A 22819-nucleotide genomic window follows, 5' to 3' on the forward strand; every position below is an offset into this window, starting at 1 on the left:
ACAATCTGTAGTGTGATTCTTCACGTAGGCCACTTTATTGCAGTATTATTCAATACAATATTCGCCAGTCGAGATATGTTGCATGTGAATTTTCTACGCCTTACCTCCAATATGATAATGGTAAATAAGCTCTTTCAAAGTAAAATAATGGTGTAGAAAATGGCCTTTAAACAACTTTCTCTTTTATTTTATTTCTATAGGCTGCTTGGTCATCGTGCTCTTTGAGTGTGAATGTGTGGCCTAGAGGTGTTTCCGAGGGACCATATGGCACAATACCACACAATATAGGTAAGATTTGCCTTTTTCTTGCAATATTTCTGTTTAATGTAGAAATTGTTAGGCCTGAAAATACCCCTGACAAGTCCTCGACCTTTCTTATCAAAGCACATACAAGGAACCTCAGGCCCAGGCAGGATATTCACTGTTCAGAGGACTTTTAACAAGATAAAAGTGACAGAAACCTCAGGGGGAGGTGATAAACTTCAGTCAGTTTTTTCTCTCTCTTCAGCTTGTATCCTCACCACTGAGTAGAACACAAACACAATCAAATAAGCTAATAGCAACTCCCACTCACATTATAAGCTTGCATATTAAGCTTTATGCATTATTTTACCATTGTACTCGCATTAAGTCTCCATGCACAATTTCTGCACAACTGACCACCTATCATGAGAGTGAAATTGAATATTCCGTGTTCAAATCTATCCTAACAGTACATGTCTCTGTTTTTATGGTGACTAACTGTGGTGTGTAGGAGTAGGGGTTACACATGACTTCCAGGATAAATCATATAGAACATACACTAACTTCATGTTCACAACACCACCGATATCACACACAAGGTCATTTTACTCGTCAATAGTAAAACTATGTGGTTTTGGAGGGAACTTTGTAAAGTTTGAAAAATAACCCTGAAGATATCATCATCATCATCATCATCATCATCATCATCATGTAAAGCCCCTTCAAGAAAATTTGTGTTGGAGCTTTTGATCGTATCACACAGAATGCTGTATCTCAACAGTGACAATGCTTTGAATTGCTGCTGACAATACAGTATGTTGGGATGAAGACTGAAAATTCTAAATAATGGAAAAAACGTGTAGTGCCAGCTGATGGGAGTACAGGTTTTGGTCTTGCATGTGCAGCAGCTTGTGAGGACGAAGAAGACGATGATGATGGTGATAGATCTGCCAGTGTGATCAAAGCAGAACACTCAGCTGTTAACTGCCTCTAAGTGAGGCTTTTGCGGTCATTGATGATGTCACTACTGTAAAGCAAGTGTCAGTTTGAAGCCTCAGTGGAAGCTGTCCTACATTCTTGACGCACACTTTGAATCTCCCGTATCAGACAGATTTAACAAAGTGATCAAAAGAGCGCTTTCATGCTTTTGAAGCTTTATGCATTCGCACTCAGGAGGTTTGAAAAGGTCATACAAATGTGAAAAAATAGGCAAGATGTTATGAGTACATGCAGAATAAATGGGCTGCTTGATAGATTTTGGAACTGTAAACAACTAATTTGTACCTTTTTGTGCACTACTTTTACAAGTTTGGCCTCAGTCTTTGTAAACTCAGGCTGTGGAGGATTTATTTTGATCCAAAGTACGTCTAGCTTAGAGCGTACAGTACTTGTCGAGAGTGAAGTGGTGTCTGGCTATTGTTGGCACTCAGCTACACAGAAAAAAGAAGGATTTGAGAGTGGTAATGAAGAATAGAATCAATCTCATGTTACAAATTATTTCAGAGTGTTTTTGTGACCCTGAGATGCCTCTTTAATTATATAATGCAGGCTTGGATTGGATGGAATTTGTGCATCACTGTTATGTGGTTTCTGTATATGGAAAAATGTATATAAAGCGTAGCAGTTCAAAATAGAATGTCTGTTCTAGATGATTCATAAAAGCATCTTTTATGACATTTAGAAGGTGCATCACATATTTTGATTAATATCTGACTTTGGTGAAAGGCTCAACCTGAGGCTGAGAAGATAAAACAGATTTAGATGACGATATGTTTTTAGACCACAATGAGTGAAAGCTTGATAAATCATTCCTGAACTACAGTAAGGAGATCCGACATGCTCAGACTCAATAAAGAAGTTGCTTTCCTCTGAGGAATATCTCTGGAAATCCATCATGCATTGTTTCAATTAGTTCCCCCCTTCATCCCATGATTCTGCAAGTCTGATGTCTTAATGAAAACGCTTTGGACATACACTGTAGATGTTAACTTTCAAATTACTGGGCATGCTTAGTGTGACAGGACCCTGTGTTGTAGTCTGATAACAGCTACAATTTTTGTTAAATTTTATTGTATTTTTGTTTCAGGTATTTGAGACACTGCATAATTACAAGAAAACCAAGGCCTGTGAACAAATGTCCCGAATACATTCACATAGCTTGTCAATGTGTGTGTTTTAGTAATCTGGTAGGCCACTAATACAGCAGCAGTGAAGACAAAAGGGGGGACTGGATTATTTAGGAGGCCCTGACCCGAATGGGAGCCTGGTTTCCGAGTCCCAGTGGCTATCAAATGTCAATATATGTGTCAACACAACCTTAAAGCTGCTATAATGAATATTTTTATACTCACAATGGATCAAATTACTGTGTAATGTGATAGGGGTCACTTGTAGCACTCATATTGATTTATCCACAGAGAATTATCACCTGATTCTGCAGGTCCTCTCATATCTACGGAGCATTTTCGCTTCTTTAACTTGATTGTTTGATTTTCTCGCCCGCAACTTTACTGTTTTGGGTCACCCTCACAGCACTCGTCAGTGTCAGGCAGCTGTTAGCAAAAAAAGCTGTAAGAAGCATCTGTAAGCTACCTGCCCAACACAAAACAGCAGACAGACAAAGTTAGCGAATAGCTGGTGAACAAAGTGGAACATTTGGCAGTTAAAAACTTGCATGGTTTAAAATGCTGCTGCGTGCTAGACTGGACCTAATTGCTGTGTCAAAAGGAGCAGTTTCAGCTGAACCACAGCTAAACTGTTACATCGCAGGTGTGTCAGAGAACTTCAACATCATGTAGCGCACTGTCAGTAGGCGTGTCTGATGGCTTACCATCTCCCCGCTAAGTATTTTCCTGTCTGACCTTATAAGATGTTGCAGTGGACGCAACGCAGATCTGATGCACATTTTGTATCTTTTAATGAAAAAAGAATTAGCCTTGTCTAAAAGTTGTGTCCACATGAACTCTGGGTCAAAAAACAGACTACATTTCTCTTTTTAGAGCACACCATGCGAAATTATTTCTCCGACGCGTCTCTTCTCTACTCTCCCTGTGTCTGTGTACATCACTCACTGATTCGACTCGGGGGTGGCTAAACCAGTGCTGTAAAGGCTAGAAAAGCTGCACCGGTTAAAATAGAAATGCTCCGTCAAATAATTCTACAATGTATCGATATCTCTACAGCATACGGGGGGAAAGTGAAAGTGCGGCAGCAGCATGACAGAGGCCGGGTCAGAAATTAACAGAGCTTGGACCAAAAGTGCCCTTGAATGCTCATAAAGTTTGTTTTATTTTTTGTTTTTTTGCTGTTCTTACTTGTTATTTTTTCAAACAAAATAAATATTTTTGCTGCAAATTGAGTGTTTATTTAACAATCTAACGTAATAATTATACATTATTTCAGAGTTTTGTAAATGCCCCTAAAAATCAGTTTAAAGGGCAAAAAAATAGGCTACCTTCTGAAAAAAAAGGCACAAGGGAGCCCTCCAAATCGCCTACTGATGTTACCCATAGGTTTCTGAAGAGCCCGTGTGAAGCCCAAAGTGGGCGGCTCTGGTGGCTCCGGCCGTCGCCGTATTGGCAGTCCCTGACTCCAGCTAATCCAAAAACGGGTGAGTTATATAAAGATACAGCCCCCTCACAGTTGTCATCAATGGGGAAATTAGCTATAGAGACCAAAACAGTTTTTTGTACCAGACTGTAAACATGTTTATTTCTGCTGTAAAGTTGGGCATTTTAACATGGGGTTAATGGGGATTGACTTGCTTTTGGAGTCAGCCTCAAGTGGCCATTCAATGAACTGCAGTTTTTGGCACTTGCGCGTTGGCTTCATTTTTCAGCCCCAGAGGTTGCCGCTTGGATATCTCGTGACTGATCACCAAGAGAAATGGCTGATGTTGTTATTAAATATCAAGTAAATTATATCACAGGACAAATAGTTAAAGTGGTTCCCTATAATAATTCTGATTAACTATACTGTATTTTCCCAAAACGGAGCTTAACTAACTACATATTATTGGTGGGGAATGAAAACTACTGCTGTTTCCCTACATATTTTACTACAATATCTAGTAAATCTGTCAATCAAATGTTCATCATATTGTAGCACATTTACCCCTGTGATTCCTCTCAATCTACTGCAATATCAATAATCTGTCAAATTTTCAGTATTAGTTTACACTAAACTGCAGTGGGAACTGCTCTGACAATACATATAGTATTATTTGTTTCTGTTACTTGCACATTACTGGCAAACTGACCACATGTCCTCCTTGCAGGCACTGGACTTGTGGCAGTGCGTTAATTGACTGTTATGTTCGTCAGGTAGTCAGTAGCCCTGTTTTTGGCATCAAAAATTAATTGAGGAGCAAGTGACACCTTTAATTGTCACCATACAATTATATATGTATACACTTGATTATAGTGTTGCCTTCAAAGGAACATGAATGTTCTGAAAGATTTGAAATTTTAGAAACTAATGAAATGATCCGAGTTGTATAAGTCTGTCTGCATATTTAACTTTATATTGGACCTAACCTCAGTTAAACCAGGTCTGCAGCACGTTCAAGTTAAACCTCAGATACAGTGACCTCTACTGGAGTTTAGGTGAGACACAGCAACCAGTTTACAGACTAAACCAGAGGTGTAGTTTAAACCGCAGCTTCTGAGGACACAGCAATGTGGGTGAGAGTCATGTGACAACGCAGGTCTAAACCCATCCTAAACCTTAAACAACCAGCTAAGCTAATGAAAGAACAACAGCCACAATAACACTGGTGATGATATGTCAATGTTGTGTTTAAAGCTTGTCCTGCTGCCCCAAAGTAGCCAAAAATTCAATTGATGCAGGTTTAAAAAATAGTACAGTCGAGCACGCATGGAACTTGTTGTTTGTGCAGAAATAGTTCCAACAGCTAACACCCCATGAAATCACAAATTATCGTTTATATAAAAAGACAGCGAATAAGCATATTTCCCAAAATGTTGAATTTATTCCTGTAAAATCACACCTTTTACATTTGGGTTACAGTTAAATTATGTTCTTACCCCTGACTAATGACATCACAGTAAGACATCGATGAAGACCTACATTTTTAAGTGGTCTTATTTGGGGTAATCCTAGTTTGAATGGCATTGCTACAAAGAACCAAGGGGTTAACAGTGTAGAGTCTGAACAAACCTTCTGTAACACTCTTGGCGTGAACACACCCGTACTGTTTGTGTTTTACAGCCCAGCTGCCATGTGCATGGGCAGGAAGAGCGAGAAAGGAGGGAGGGCTGATCAGGAAATGGTGTATGGAAATCTAATTTATTTTTCATACGCTGCTGAGATGGAATGTCATATATCATGTTAGGCAGCAATTTTGTGCCAGTCCCAGGCTCACAAAAGATGAAAGAATAGTGATCAAAGATACAGAGAGAGAAGTCAGCTGCTGGAGTTGCTGGGATCCACTTCCACTGAGAACAATATAAACTGTGTTGAAACAGTCATCCAGTATACTGTCACTGTTGGTTTTCAGTGTGGGATAACTCACTTCAAACATCTTACACAGGAGACAACAGGAATGAACAGACTTTTTTTTTTTTTTTGATATATATATATATATACACAAGTGGAAATGATGTCAAAGACTTGGGACTGAATGGATACAGTTTGAATCCCTGACAGCAGATTTACAGGAAGATACAACTGGATTAAGACTAAACTGCAGGTGCAGTTTAAACCACCACAGAGGACACAGCAATGGGGTTTAAGAGACCATGTGATTTTGTTAGACAACACAGGTTTAGTTTAGTTTTAAACCTTAAACCACAGTAAAGCTAATGGCTAAAAATAATAGCCACATTGGGTTTAAAAAGTGTTTGCTCTGTAAAATATAAGGAATTAAGACCAGTAAACATGAAGCTAAAATAGCAACTCAAAATGATTTTAAAACACTAAACAGCAAATTCACTATTAGACTATTCACATAATCCTGAAGATACTTTCTTTTACTTTTGTCTACTTAAATGGCTCTATCTGTACATAGCTTAAAGCAGTAGAGTGTGGTGGCAGTGATTAAAACAGAGACAGTCTCACCAAAAGCAACACTTTCTCCCTCATTTGTGTTCCATCAACCACATATCGTCTCTAACACGCACCAAGCCACCTCTTTAATATAATTTGTTGTTGCTGCTGTTGTTTTTTACATTAGTCATTAAACTATAGATGCTTTTGAGGTTCACCAGAAGCTTTCAGAGCTATAAAGATATTATGGAGTTGGCTGTGAATGTTAATAGACAGACACAGCATAGTTTTTATGCCTCCCTGGTGCTCTTCAATTGTTCTACCACATGAGAGTATTTAATTTTTGCTACATTCAGCCCTTACAAAAACATGATCTGTAAATCATATCTATACTCATATCCATTACAGTGCTCCCTTCTCGAGTGTATACTGTTAGCTCAAACACAAAATGGACGACTGCTTTACAAGACAGAAAGACTAGAAAAGCATCCATCATGCATATTAATATACAAAACAAGTCAGAGCTTTCCCTTTCAATTACTGTTTGATTTATTTCTTCATTCACCCAGCTTGTCATTGATTGGCTGCACCAACATGGCCTCTTTCCAACCTTTTTTCTGCTTTAAGGTTTGAGAGTTTCCATCGTCTTGTTACACATCAGCAGTCAACCAATTACAGCATCTATATCAGGCTTAGAAGCTCTTTCTACTTCACTGGAAGTAGAAAATGCCCTGATCTTTACTATGTTCCGCATTATGATTTCTAGAGGAGATATCGAGCTACATATAGAGGTGTACAGCATAGTGACTGTTAAAAAGTCCTTTTTAGCAGACTATTTGCTCTTGAATATTCGTAATTTCTTTCTCTTATATAATTTGCTCGTGGGTGTGTGTCATTATCATCAAACAAGAGAAGTTGATTTGCTTTGGGAACAAGTAAAATTTTACCCCACTGATATATATATGTATGCTGAAGAGTTTAATAGTCAGTACTAGATTAATTGACTAACTGGGATTTTTTTTTTTTGCAGTACACCATACAATTGTAGATGTGATTATCAAGATACAACACTGAGCAAACCCACACAGCACTTGTCTTTTGCTTTATGAAGATGAATACAAACTAAATTGGTGAGGACTGTGGGTGGGTGTAACGCTTGTTTTTCCTTCTCACTCATTACTACATTAATTTGGGCTATTTTGTTGCCATCAACATTATCCATGCCTGTGTGCTACAAAATATAAGTCTTTGTGCTCATTGCAGAGACTCAAAGACATGGGGTCTGCTTTACTAGCCAGGATTGCTCTAACATTTGGAAGAGAGATTGGGGATTAAAGTGTCATTGCATTAATGCAGATACATATGAACAACAACAACAACACACTGTGATTCAAAATTACTTATGTGGCATTTCAGCTTTATTGCATGGTCAGTGATTTGTTTCAAAATACTGAAAAAGAGGGGGATTGTATGCAAGAATGGAAAGTGGCATTAAACCAATTTTACATGTTAAAGTCAATTTACCAGTCTCAGACAGGACTACTTTACTTTGTATTATGTCTACTCTCAGGAGCTTAGTCAAGTCTGAGAAAAGTGACATCACTTGAGCTTGGAGTCGACACATTTTTAACAGAAAGCGTGCATTACAAACTTGGGGCATGGAGTTTCAAAGAGGTGGGTATTTATACGGAATGAAGTGCCTAACCAAAGTCGCTAATTGTTTTGGGATTTTGACCCATACTAGGGACTAACAGTCAGGATATATCAGTCTGTGCTGCATCAATTTTGACAATTCACTTTTTTTACAAACTGTGTTTCCATCACTTAGCCTTTCATTACTCTAAGTTATTATCAATATCAACTTCTTAGATCTCGCCAGCATTAGCAAAATGGAGCCTAACAAATAGTTAGACAAACAAACCCAAAATACATTCCCAGTTTAGCCACTGTATGCTTTAAAAAAACCACACTGAGTGGTTGTAAACATTTAAATCCTAAGGCTTCCTGAGGCACCTCAAGAGCTTCAATATGGGAACCGAAACTCATGTGAACTTGTACCAATGTAGTATCAAGAGTGTGTTGGCAGGCTGCATCACAGTGTGGTTTGGCAGCCTGACTGCACAGGACTGTAAAAAACTAAAAAGGACTGTAAAGTCAGCAGCCAAAATCATTGACATGGAATTACCCCAACTCCAGGACCTTTACAACACTCTCTGTAAAAAGAAAGCCCATAACATCATTAAGGACACCAGCCATCCTGCTCACTGACTGTTCTCGCTCCTTCCATCTAAAAAACGATACCGGAGCATCACATCTCACACCACCAGCCTCAATAACCTGCCTAACCTAGCCTGAATAGCTAACGCTCTGAGAAGGTCTTGTGAAAAATCACTTTTTGTAAATAGTATGTTTGCAATGTTACATGTGAGTGCCCTGGGTATATCATAGACTATATATAAAGATGGACAACGCATCTCCAGTTCCTCCTACTGTGCAAAAATGAAGCCAAAATATCCCAGATATGGGAGCTGCCATCTTACGCTGGTGGTGTCATTTGGAGCCAGAGTCTGCTCAGTAGTGAGGGTTGTAGTAGGGTTGGAGCCGCGGTATCGAGGTCCCACCCATACACCCGGCCAACTCAATCGTGAGCCGGCCTCAGCTGTCAATCATGACATGAAACCCTGTTTTTATAGCATCAAATAACTAATCAGAACCAAACTTATCAGAAAAGTGAACACTTCAACACACACCAGCGTAATAGGAACTACCTGAAATGACAGATACCATCTTTGGGAAAATTTAATTTGACGTGTACTTTGATTTTTTAGCTTCGCCCATCTCCCATCCGCTAACATGGAGGGGGCGGGGTTTATGACCTATACTGCAGCCAGCCACCAGGATCGAGATGTTTTGGCTTCACTTTTGGGAGCTGTCATGTCGTCCATCTTTATATACAGTGAATGGGGTATATTGATATGTGTGTTGTAAGTTATTACTTTTATGTGAGTTGTTGTGGGCTTTAAATGTTATTGTATGGATGGTCTGCATTTATTTATGTACACAAAGGATGAGCATTTTACTGTACTTGTAGATGTGACAATAAACTTGAACTTGAATGATAGACGAAGGTGTGTGGGGAAAAAAAAGATAGTAGAAAAAAACAAACATAGGTGACACCTGTCTGTATGTTGCACACTACACTTTTGTACACCTTTAACAGCATTTAGATGTTGATATGTTTCTTAGTCTGGGTATCTGTGTATAAACACAAGTTCTCCTCTGAAAATCAGTCAGGACACATAACCCTTAACCCATAACCCATAACCCATAGTAAGACTTAAGATACAGAAGGTGTGCCAATTATTAAAAAAAAAATTTAAAGTGGCATTTAAAAAAAAACTGTTGCCTATTTGCACATCAGCAGACACAGAGCAACATTCGCATTCATATGGCATCTTGTTTCTGGCCATCTGGCGAATGCAGGTCCAATATTCCCTATCCTTTTAGCTCTGTTTTGGTCTCCACAGACTCCTGAGGGAAATATCTGGATCTTTAGCTGCTAATACTATGCTGACCAGCTGCTAACTTGTGTGTTGTTTGGTACTGGGGTACAGTGGGTTTATCAAAGCTTTTATGCTTAAATGGTGCTGGCCAGAAAACCAAGACAATGAGCTAAAAGAGGCTAAAACTTTCCTAAGAGCCGAGGGGAATAGCAGAGTTAGGTGATCGTTTTGTGTAGGTTTGTCACCACGAGAGACCCTTTTCACATTACACATGGTCAAGAGAGCCGTTGTTAATATGAAAATGTTGATTTGTATAGCTCTAAGTAGTGCCTTTAAAAATCCAGAGTTGTGAAACCCAGCACCAGGTCTTATGTGTAACAACTCGTGTAATTATCATAATTAGGCACAATTATTGAGTTGTAGTTTAGCTCTAGCGGGGGCCTCTGGTGCAATCATGCCCACACATCTTAAAAGTGGTGGTGAGAACATGATGCAGGTATGTGTAAACACTCCCACACCATGGTTCTATATATTATGAGATTTTTATGTTGCAATCTGACTGATTAACTATATGTACCAGGCAGTGTGATATATCAATGCATCGTGTAAGTGTGAATTAAATATCTCCCAATGTTTTTTTCTTTGAGTCCGGCAGGGATCCTTCAGCCCAGTGATGGAGAAATCACAAACCCAGGCTTAGTTTAGTACATGCACTCATCACATCTTCTTAATGGATCAGTGACAGGTTGTTTCCATGAATTCAAATTAACATTGTCATTGCAGCATTCAGCTAGAACAACAGCAAATACAGTTCTTTATGTGCCTGGCTTAATTGCTTATTAACTAGGGATTACTTTGTTTTTGTTAAAAGATTTCACATGATAATTAATCAGTTTCAGTCCACAAATGCAGCTCCTCCTCAACAGATCCCATCAGCTAAACAAGCTTATATGAAGCACTGCAAACTAGGCCACCTCTGATGCTCCGCCGTGTTGCATACAACGCACAACTCCTGAGAAAGGAGAGCATTGATCTGCGCTAAATCTGCGTGAGTTTTCTATCCCCACCCATTTCGGTGTGACAAACCCACTGGAGCTGAACTAATGCTGTTAAAAAGCTGCACCAGCTTCCATGTGCTTTTGTCTGATGTGTTTTCTCGCTCGCTGCCACTGTGAAAGGAAGAGAGTAAGTCCTACAAGTGAACGCAGAGATGAGTCAAAAAGCAGAATCTTGCCAAAAAAGAGCTTTCCTGTCTCTTTTGTGACGCCATTTTTGAAATCTCACTTGTAGGAGCAAATCTATTTTCTTTCACCGTCTGTTTGTGGATTCATGTTGTGAACTTTTCTTCTTGTTCCTCACCTGTCTCCCCTCCATGGATAGCTGTGTTACTTTTATTACAGCATCAAGGGTGATGCTTTTGTGTACAAGCATGAGGATAGGAATCTTTTAGTACGAGCATGAAGCATTGCCTCTCATTGCATCACAACATCAGGCTTATTTTCATGCCTTGGAAATGTGTTGAGAGGGATTCATCAGTGCAAGGTCCTCTATTATCCTCCAGAATGTGTTTTCACAAGTTTGCAGCAGGAGACATGAGCACTTTGAAAGCCTGTGACTAAAGTGATATACTGTAAAAGGAAGGTAGAACTGTTTAACGGTTTCATTGATGAATACAGGTGTGTTGTACGACGTGCAGTGTGAACTTTGTTGGTTGGTAGCAGTCTGTGCGTGTACTGTAGGTACTGTGTGTGTGCATGTGGACTAGTGATAGTCTGTGTATGGACTGTATGTATGCATTATGTTATTGTGTATCTTTTAACAGCAGATACTGTATGTGTCCAAGACAAATCTCTTTCAGGACAATAAAGTCTATCTTATCTTTATTAAAGCTCATTTTTGAGACTAAGTCTAACAGCCTTAGTATGTGAAGTATATGAAGACATTTTTCTGTTGTGCTGCTTAAGAACATACTGTATAATTATCAGATACTATATAATGATCCACCTAAAAGGGTAAGATTTACTGTTCATTATCTTGCAGCTAGGGATATTCAGATATGAACATATGATATGTTCTGAACAGATACAAACAGCTTCTGAATTTTTGCAGTAATATTCCCCACCCCACTCACACCCCTCTGACCTGTCACGCCTTGACACCATTTGCCACAAACGTCACACCGAATCATAACTCATCACACACACAGACATCATACCTACACACCCTGTTACAACCAGCAGAAGTCACTCTTTACAGTGGCGTCAGGAGCTCCGATGTCTATTCAAGATAAACGTCCATAAATCAGTTTAGAAGTCATATTAAAAGATGTTTCAGATCTTGCCTCATAGTCATCATATTCCAGCTTGTTCTTCAGTATCAGAGGAATCCAGGTGAGGTCTGTACAGTGCGTACAGGAACTGCTAATATCCAAAGCAACATGCTTTTTCATGATGCTGATTAGCCAAAATGTATAAACAAACAGTCTTTGTCTTACAATATGTCCCAATGAGCTACTGCATTATGGCATTTATTATTTTCTTATTTTTTTATCATAGACATTAGACCAACTTTACATTCATCTGGATCGCCTCCCATTATATACACAACCAGTTTTTAAAGAAAAACCATGCAATATGGCCCAATGCAATACTGCCTTGATTTCACACTGTTACGACGTCCTGTTCCATTTACACTACTCATTCCTATGTGTAAAATTACACAGCTTTTACTTAGACTCATTTATGACTTGTGTCAAGCTCACCATTAGATTTCACCATTAGATTTTTCTTAATTTAACTTTTACTTATTCTTTCTTATGTTTGTATTCGTTTAACAAGGGTTACGCTTTGCACACATTGCTTTTAGCGTCTGAGTTCGCTTTGTTTACCGCCAAGACAATACATTAGTACCGCCCACTTGACACCTTTGCATAACTATAAGGTCAAGCTTTTCATATGATTGATTGTTTGGTCATACAATGCAGATATGGTGGTTGTTTTTAAATGGCTAAGCAGGGGGTTGTCATTTAACTGCCACTGTTTTGTGTTTTATTTCGTATTACACAATGTTTAGTCTTACATTACTAATATGTATGACTTAATTAGACCTATAGCTGTAAAATAGCTTCTATTTCTATTTCTGCTTCGATTTCTATGACTTATTATTTATTCACTGATTTACTGTATGTCGTTTTTTTGAGTAGCTAACTACAAAACAAAATCTCATTATACAACCCTGTTTTGTAAAATGATCAATAAATCTTGTGTCTTGTATCTTGTAAAAGTATTTCAGATTTTTTTGTCACTGAGTGAATTAAACTGAGGGGGCACAGTGACCCGTTCGGACAGGCCTGGCCCCCCACGGCCCGTCTGTAATGCAGACGATGTAGCACACAGTCTATGCAAACAAATTATTAAGGGCATGTCTATGTCAATTTATAGCTAACTGTGGGAGTGAAAATGACGCTTGTGCACGTGCACCCAGTTCCACAATCATTGAGATTTATAGAACAATGCAAATATACAGCTTTATAGGTGTATGCATGTTTCTGTCTTTGTGTGTACACAGTTTTTGTTGTGAAGCCACATAGAGTTTAATGCATCTTACCCCTGGTCAAGACCACTTCTGAACAAAAATGAAAACCTCAGGTAAAGAAACTGCTGGGTAATCACTGCCATTGTGTGATCTTTTAGTACCTGCTTTGAACATGTTGCTGTGGGAAATGACATAAACTGTTAGAGAAACAAGCACACAGTGCATAATGATTTTTTCTAGGTTTTAGTTTCCACTGCTTCAAGCAAAACCCATCAGGGCTATATGAGTCTTATTTTTTCAACAGGATGCAGACCGATTTTCAAAATAGAACACGGTTAATGTTGTTGGGGTGGGAGTGATCAGAATTATTAAGTGTGAAAGCCTGCAGGACCGGGTAGGGACGCAGATTTAAAGAAACAGTCTTGTGCAGACCATTATTATACATCTCAACATTGCATGCATTGTCATTACATTCTTAAAGACTTTAACCACTCCTCAAAAAATACAGTGTGAACTAGAGTAGTGAACGCAGATAAATAGAGTAGTGAACACAACAGGCTTAACCTGTTCCTGTTAAATTTTCTCCTATGGTGGACTGGGTGGAAAGGTATAGGATTTTTTGAAGTACAGTGCGTCAGTAATGTCCTTCTGTGGATCCTTCCTTGTCAGAGTGAGCAGCCAACGAGGATCGATAAATAGATTTCAGGAGCCTGCAGCCCCACCAGGCTGAGTTTGACAGTACACACACTTCTCTCTCTCACACTCCTCTTGACTGTTATGTTTCAATCAATGGACTCCAGTGAGTGGGTGTCTCTGGTCAGTGCAGCCATCCCACAGAGCCTATCAAGTTGATGTGAGGTCTTTGAACAACGAGCATGAAACAGAATTTTCATGTAAATGCTGCTTATAACAATACAAATGCCATGGTATATGAAATTGACTTAATGACACATCATTGAGGGCATAGTGAAATGAAAATGTGACATGAAAAATGTAGAGTATAATGTAAATAAATTACTTAAAAAGAGTAATTGCAAGTGCAGAAGGCTGTACAGACTCTAAGGGTATGTCATGGGTCACCTTTGCCCTATATTGTTGCTCAGAAGTTGAGTACTAAATATTAAAAACCAATATATGGATCTATAGCACTAACATTCATAATCAGCATCCCTACTGTGGTTTAGATTAATTTTCTGGCACATTCCGTTTTGAAATATTGAATTTAAAGCTGCACTAATCAATCAATCAAATATCAAAATGTTTATACGTAATGTGAAAAGGGTCGCTCAAAGTGACAAACCCACAGAGACTGTAGTTTCTCTCAGCTCTATAGAGTGTTTTAGCCTCGCTCAGCTTATTGTACTGGTTTTACGGCCTGCAACTTTAATGTACAGCACCTTCCCAGCATCAAACGGCAGACAAACAAAGTTAGCAACTAGTCTGTGAACACAGTGGAGCATTTAGCAGCTAAACAGCCAGATATTTTCTTCAGAAGTTGGTGGAGATTAAAACACAGCTTAAAGGATATTGGACTTACAATGATCAGATGGACAGAAACACAACTCCAAATGAAGTTTGTGTCTGCTAGATGTTTAAAAAAGGACTTGTTTGTGAACACTAGATGTGCCAGAATTCCAAACTTACTAGAATTGCCGTAAGCGGCCAGTTTGATTCCAAACTCTATAATCTCTAATGATAAATTACCCAAATGGGAGATTAATGCATTTATTGTGTTAGGATATCTTTAAAAAAAAACAAATAACACCAAAATATACATTTAAAAAAGTTGAATTGTACTTTTATCAATATTCGTATCATCGCATATAGTAAACCGTAATTATTGCATAAGCTATATTCACACCAGTGTCACCGACTTGTGTGGACGGAGCTCAGAATACACACATTCTTTCTCGGCTTTCCCTGGTAGATGGTGAGCGTCGCATCAGCACATTTTAGCACCTTTGTGCTAAACAGCTCCGCTTGCACTTTTGCGGAGGGGGGCGACTCACGCTTAGTTTTCCCAGGGTGCCAACCAGGCTGGTCTTCTTGGTCTGTAAAGGCGGTGGCCAGTTTCAGAGAAGTGAAGAAATTATCTGTGGTAATATTTCTTCTTCCTTCCCCAGGAATGGCTCCGCCAGTCTCAGCACCACACTCTCTCCCACGAGCTGACCTCTGCTCCGCGTCTCCTCTTTTCCCACAAACGGAGCCCCGTTCAGCATGTATTTTGAATTGACATCTGCAGCCAGCCAAAATTTGATTCCAGATTTATCAGGCTTATTTCCCATGTACTGAATAAATCTGCACCGGGCCTTGGTGGGGAACAGCTGCTCATCGATGGTTATGTTGGCACCGGGCTTGTAGCAGGCTATGCTGTTCTGAACGATCTTGCTCCAAGTGGCTGATACCACTTGAACCGCAGGAATCTCATTATCTCCCTGAAGCGATTTCTGGTTTCCTTGAATAACGGAAAGCCCCATTTTTCCGACCAAAGGCTGTCCAACCCCATGTTTTTCGCACCCCGTGCTCCAGTTCAGCCACTGTCAGGTCATGAGCTGTCACCACGGAGCTGATGTGCCTCAGCCACAGTGCAGTCCCTGATGCGTTTCAGCATGCCATCGTCATTGAAATTCACTGTGGTCAATATGACCGTGTATGGCCGAAATAGGTAAAAATGATCATATTTTCTTTGCCTTTTGGGTAATTTATATAAAACCTATTGTAACTAAAAAAAATAGAAACACTTTTAGGAAAAGTCAGGTACCAGCAAGATTTTTTAATTCAACAAAGTTATTGCACATATAAATTTCAAAACGGTCAAAATGACCGTCGTGGCCGTTCTAGTGTTAACACATATCTACTTCATAAGGTGGATAATATGTCAGTGTTGTGTTTACAGCTTGCTTTGCTGCCCCCAAGTGGCCAAAACAAATCAGTTAAAACAGCTTAAACATTTGCTGTAATATTTAAAAACAACCTAAAGTAAAAGAGTAATGGAGTTACAGCTAGACAAGTGAGACATTTGCCATCCAGAGAGGACTGAGCCACAACAACAGTGCAGTCACTGCCTACAGTAGGTCGAGTTCAAAACAAGTCCAAGACAGAACACAGCTAAGTCCAAGTAAAGGTAGACACCCAGCTCAAACTAGGATTCAACCTTGAAGGGGAAATTTTACACATCAAACTCTGTTCCTGGGTCTTGGAGAGTGCCACGACATATGTGAAAAAAGTTGTATAAAGCCTTTTGTGGCTCCAGAGGGAGCTGTGCGAATTGCCTCAAGTGATGTCACTTGAGTAAACCACAAAAAAAAAAAAAACAGCACCAGGTCTTATGTGTAACAACTCGTGTAATTATCATAATTAGGCACAATTATTGAGATGTAGTTTAGCTCTAGCGGGGGCCTCTGGTGCAATCATGCCCACACATCTTAAAAGTGGTGCGGAGTTTTAACAAAGCAGTGAGCTCACCAGACCTCTGTAGCCCGCTCCTCAACTGCGCTTGAGGCTACATTAGTCGCATATAAGAATGCATAGAATAAAAAGACAATATCTCTGGTTCTGTAGCATCGATTTTGATATTTTTTTAACGACCATCGTGAGTCCGACAATGTTATGGGAGTGCAATGTGGAGTGGAGTACTCTTTTAACAAGACACACGAAGGACAATCCCTTGCATTGATACATGTAGGGCAAGGAAATGACCAGTGGTGTAGTCTGTTCGGCTGTGGCCAGCCTGGAAATTGAAATTTGGCAACGTAGCTCGCAAACATTCTGGTGATCTGATTCTGCTACACAGGCCTGCTGTCAGATGACTGCACAAGCGAAAATTTGTGATACATAAACCCCGCTTATGAAGGGACAGTACAGTGTGTACATGTACAGTACAGATCATGCTAAAATCAGACTACCTAGAGAAATCTAGAAAATAGACTGCCACTTTCTCTGTTTCCCAGTATCACCAATGGGTGACTGAAGCCCACAGAGCTCAGAGGAAGGCAGTGTCCGGCTTCAATGGCCTCAACATGCACTAAAGAGGTTCACTAAGCACTATAAATTACCAGCTGCCTTTGTTGTACAATCCTCTGCTGATGGGAGATCTTTTTCTTGTCTTTGGGCCAGTTGTATGACAAAGAGAGGCAGCAGCATCTGCTCTGTGACAGGGATGTTTACTGTACAGAATATGCAGCAAAGTGCATCTCACATCAAAGGGAACATTCAGTATCTCCAAATCACTGCCTACTTCAATCATACATCACTTTGAGTTCTTTCATTATCAAAATGTATGAAACTAATTAAAAGGGACCCTTATCAGGCTTTGAAAGCAAATCACGTATTAAGTAGGAAACAAAAGTTAATCCTATTATTGTAACCAGGATATTGGCTGACTAAATCACATGCAGATAATTTTGATTTGATTTGAATCTGCTCTAGCAGCTCTTCTTCAAACAAATGTGAAACATACTGCATTCTGTCCACAAGGGAAGCCTCACATCAGGCCTGTTCCTGTTTGACAAAAAGCTGGCTGACAGCCCGCTGATTGGTTCTGTGCCCTTCACATTCTCTTCCCATTGTGTATCCCTGTCCTGGGCATATTTCTCCACAATGACTTCTTCCTGTCAGCCATTTTGTGAACATTGAACACACTGTATATGAGGGGTCCTATTTCAAAGCGGCTTGTCTCTCATTCAGGAAGCTTAAGCTCTTTAACACCTGCAGTATGAATTATATAACAGTCCTCCATATGGACAGTCCACTGAATAAACACACATCTTGCTGGTATGAGCATTCGCACAGTACTAATCACCCACTATCATATCTGACACCGCCTCTGTTAGCTTTCTCTCAGCCTGTGGACAGACCTGGGTTAAATTTATATTTGCTAACAGTTCTTGGTGTTTGTTTTATCCTTCTTGGAGTGGCAGATGGGTGGGGTTTACTGCCTTAGAGTTTTTTAATGTTGGATAAAGTTTGAATTACAGATGGCTGTGTTGTTTTCCTCTTGCAAACACTTTCACTAATTGCCTAGACATTTCAGACTCACTTGTATTTATTTAACTGCAACTCTGACCAAATTGAACTATTTATTTAGAAACACAATGGCCTAATGTTTAGAATGGCATTGTGCTCTAAGGGTTGTGGGGGGGAATTCAGTCTTTAGGATTTTGGTATTAGTTATGTCATATAGTATTCTCTCTTACAGGATAAGGCAAGTATTCAATATTTTTGCTAATTTCAATTAATCCCATGAAAACATCAAAGCCATCAATGAATTGATCCTACTGACAATTATTGCCTGGTAGCCAAAGCCGGGTATACTGTATTGTGTTCCTCTGTGCCTTAGAGGTCCGTCGTTGTCCAAAAACACACACATTGAAAACACATCATTGAGCCACACCGCTGCACTGCTCCCTTCATTACAATCAGCATGGGCACTTTAGTTTATTATGAGCCGATCGTACACGTACATCATCTTGCTGCCAAAAACTCACTCCCCAAATGTGTATTAATCCACAGCTAAAAATAGTCCACAACAAATGCACTAGTTACTCCTGTTTATAAAAAGGTTTAAAAGACAAACTATAGAATAACACTAGCCTTGTCCTTTAGAGCGTGTTCAGCAAGTGAATTTTCACCTTGCATTACTCAAGCAAATTTGACCACTGCAGTGCTGCAGTGCTGCAGTGCTGCGGTGCTGTTGAACTCCATGTTAATTCGACCCCAAACAGACAATGTTCGACTGTACAAACATTAGCTGTAGCTAGCTAGAAATGAACGCATTGTTTCAAGAGTGTGCTGTGTTTGTGTGACAGCTCAGGCTCTGACTGTTGTCCAAACTTTACAGGAACTCCAGTTCTTTCATTAATTCCCCCCAGTTTCTCTCCCGCTGCCTCTTGAGTTTACAGCCAAGGGATAAGCGTGAATCTATACTTTCAACTTGCGCAGAAGCACCTTCGCCTCATCTTCGCAGCCTGGAACTAGTTTCTGTCTGCTCGCTTCTACTTGCATCTTTGTATTGACTCTCTGTGTAATTGCGGTACCTTTTTAAAATGTGTCTGAACACACCTTTGCGTTTCGCTGATGGTTAATGTAGTGTGAATAAAGAGAAGCCCGTCAGCTAGTTCAGGCAGTCAACTCGAGTCAGCCACTACACACACTTTTCTAACTGCAACATATATCAAATGTACCCTTTTCATTAGGGGGGGTGTACTTTCCCATCAGTACCCACTCTTCTCCTGCCATGCCTGCAGGTCGACTCCCATCACTCCCCACTCCCTGCCGTGCTGAGCTTGGTGTTTCCTTGTGGGGAGTGGCAAAGTCAGAGTCTGGGCGCTAAATATTAATGCGTATTCTACATTGGCTGACTGAAATTATTAGTCGATTGACAGAAAATGAATCTGCAGTGATCATGAAGTAATTTATCAAGAAAAATGGCAAACAGTTACTGGTTTTGGCTTCTCAAATGAAACAATTTTCTTCTATTTTATATCATTGTAAATTTGAAATATTTTTGGCTTTTGGAGTGTTGGTCGGACAAAACACACATCACCTTGACCTCTCAGAACTTGTGATGACCAATTCTCACTGTTTTCTCACATTTTATAGACTATTCATCATCAATCAATCCTAGGCAAATTTATCAACCGGTTTCATTTTTTCCCATTTGTCTCAACCCCTCAAACACCCACATTAAGCGCCCTCTTTTTATTTCACTTTCCATGCTAGAATTCTGTTTTTATACAAGGCTCAGTGGCTTTCATGACGCCTTCTTGTATGTCCCTGTCTCTCTGTGTCTTTCTCTCAAACTCAAATGTTATGCTTATATACTCTGCTAGCTCTCTGCTGTTTGTTTGAAGGACGACTGGTGCTGGTAATCAGCTTTTACCCGCAGCCTGAAAAAGAAGTTAATTCAGGGAGCAGCTGCCAGCCATCATCTGTTTATGAGTGTGTATTCCTGTGTGTCAAGTGTGTGTACATCTGAATGTCACCACAGATAGTTGTCTTTAAGCAGAGCACATGAGAAAGTGAAACAAAATTGAATTTTGGGGCTGTCAACCAGTGCACTTTCAACAGCCTGTCAAAATCTAATCACAGATGGCTTGATCAGACAGTGTATCTCGCTCTGGTAAAAGGTTTTCTGCCTTCTACATATGAAATTTAGAAAGCTTCCACCCACAGTGAAAGACTGCCCGTAGGCTTTTGCATACAATGTGTGCATGCTTGGCTTTGCCACTGGGCCTGTGCTGTACGTTGGATCTGTAACAAGGGTGATGGATGGCGCTTGTTACTCACAAGTGATTTGCATCATCTTTACTGTTGCCACCAAGCTGCCGTGGGAATCATCGTAAGCCATTTTTTTCTCCTTTTTCACGGTAACAGATCACACTCTGTCAGAACCCATCTAAAGTTGTTTCTCCTTTCTTTCGTCTTTAGCCTCTCAGGCATGGTGGAGGAAAAAAGAGATTGGCCTTTGACGCTACCGATCCACTTTTTCCCAGCCTCCCTCTGTTCCAATCGACCCTCCTCCGCATGGTGATCCACTTTTCCTTCCGAATGTTCCCAGGCTATAGTCTCTTTTTCCCTCTTCCTCTCCCTCTACTGTATCTCACTCTCTCCCTTGCTCTCCCTTCCCAATGCGATGGCTTCGTGTTGCGGTGCACCTTCAGGCTGTGTGTGGGATGGTGTTGTGGGCTGGCATCTGGCAGCCTCTGATAAGAGAACGAGTGAGCTGGTGCTTTTCCTTCTGAGATGTTTTAAAATTTTTTTTTTTTTTGGTCATCCAAAGGAGACCATTGGGCAAGGTTTTTTACTGCGTCTGAATGACCTTGTAGGGGAAAAAAAGTGCTTTACCATAGACTTAGACCACAAAGTGACCACATGTGCCCTCCAGTAAAAATGTCTTATTTGCTCTTTTGTGACGATTTCCTCACATGCTGCACCAAACCTTAAAGCTGCATTAACTGATTTTCATGGCCACTTGGCAGCAGCGGAACAAGCTGAAAGCACAACGTGTGACACACCACCTTGGCTAACATGTTAGCAAACAATTGCCTCATCCAGTGGACGCAGAGCAACATTAGCATTCAGTCGTGGTTCTGTCCACTTGATGAATATAAGTCAAATATTCACTCTATTTTTAGTTTTGTTTTGGTCTCCCCCAACTATTCAGAAAAATAGTTGACTCTTCTCTTTAGCTGCCAAATGCTACACTGTTTGACCAGGTAGTCGCTAACTTTGATTTCTAGCAACTAGCTGGTGCTGGTTGGGTAGCGTGCAGTTGGTTGATGTGTAGGGCAGAGGCTGCGGGGCGGAAAACCAAAACAATGAGCTGAAAGAAGCTAAAAAGCGCAGTAGAGCTGACAGGTACAACACAGTTGGTGATAATTCTCTGTGGGTTTGTCAGTGACACCCTTTCATATTACACACAGTCATTTGATATATGAAAAATATAATGATTGCAGCTTTAAGAGTGGCCTATTCATCACATTCTGTCACAGAGGTAAAAAAAATACATGGTTAAACTTTATTACTACAAAGACATGAGCTTAAGTTATGATTCTGAGTGCACTTGGAGAGTTTAGATCTTCCTGATACTACTGCAGCTTCTGGCTCTAATGTCTCATGTCTAGCTGAACACGGTCCAGGCAAAGCCTGGCCACATACTTCCTTCACTTACTGATTGTGAATAGATAATCTGAGCCACAGGCTGCAGTTTATCACAGTTGAAATCTCTTTCTAGGAAGTTTTTGAATCAATTGCTTACCTCAGTGGATAAATACTGCAACATCTGTATATTAATTTAACTCCTAGGCCTACTTTGTTGAATAGCGTACATGCCCCATCTAAATGGAAATATCTCCCTGGTTACACTTTTTCACTAGCTTAATTTTGTATTTGACCTAGGGTTGTGGGGGTGGGGTATAGGGACTAACAGTATTTTTCATTGTGCAATTAATTGCAAATGTGACTCCAGGGAAAGAGTCAGACTTACCTAATTTGTATAAGCACATCCATGTTAGGCCTCACATGGGAATGTGAGGCATCAAGGGCCACGGATTGATCGTGCCTTTGCTAGCAGTGGTATTGGAGAGGAGGAGTGCCAGACTGGCTGGCTACATCGCTTCCATTCCATGGCTCCATCAACCAAACCCCTTTTATGCTCAGGATGAACTATTTTTAAATTTTGCTGCCAAAAAACAAAGAAAGAAATACTGTAAATACTGCAATAATTTCTTAGCATCACCTAGATTAGCATGTCAGGTGGTCTCATATGCACCCTTAAATTAGATTTACACTTGTCAGCAGGGCCAATAGTGTGGGTGATTGGTTGTATTTATTGGTGACATCTTATTTCATTAGTTTTTTCTATATATATATATATATATATATATATATATATTAACTATTTTGGTGGGCCTTTTTTGCCTTTTATCATAGCCAGCACTAGAGAGATGAGGAAATGAGGGGAGAGAGAGATGGGGAATGACATGCAATAAATGTGTCGGGCTGGATGGGAACCAGGGACATTGCTGTTTATG

The 22819-nt window shown here is 40.0% G+C and overlaps 1 protein-coding gene across 2 annotated transcripts in view; it reads left to right on the top strand.

Moving 5' to 3' along the window:
- LOC122861485 (leucine-rich repeat and fibronectin type-III domain-containing protein 2) overlaps nt 1-22819 on the top strand; it is a 128517-nt gene that overhangs the window by 84028 nt on the left and 21670 nt on the right. For both annotated transcript variants that reach the window (XM_044165945.1, XM_044165944.1), the window contains one exon: nt 201-288. The gene's annotated coding sequence lies outside the window, so the exon portion shown is untranslated. The remainder of the gene's footprint in view (nt 1-200; nt 289-22819) is intronic.

The sequence above is a fragment of the Siniperca chuatsi genome, linkage group LG15 (assembly GCF_020085105.1).
Source record: "Siniperca chuatsi isolate FFG_IHB_CAS linkage group LG15, ASM2008510v1, whole genome shotgun sequence".
Lineage (NCBI taxonomy): Eukaryota > Metazoa > Chordata > Actinopteri > Centrarchiformes > Sinipercidae > Siniperca > Siniperca chuatsi.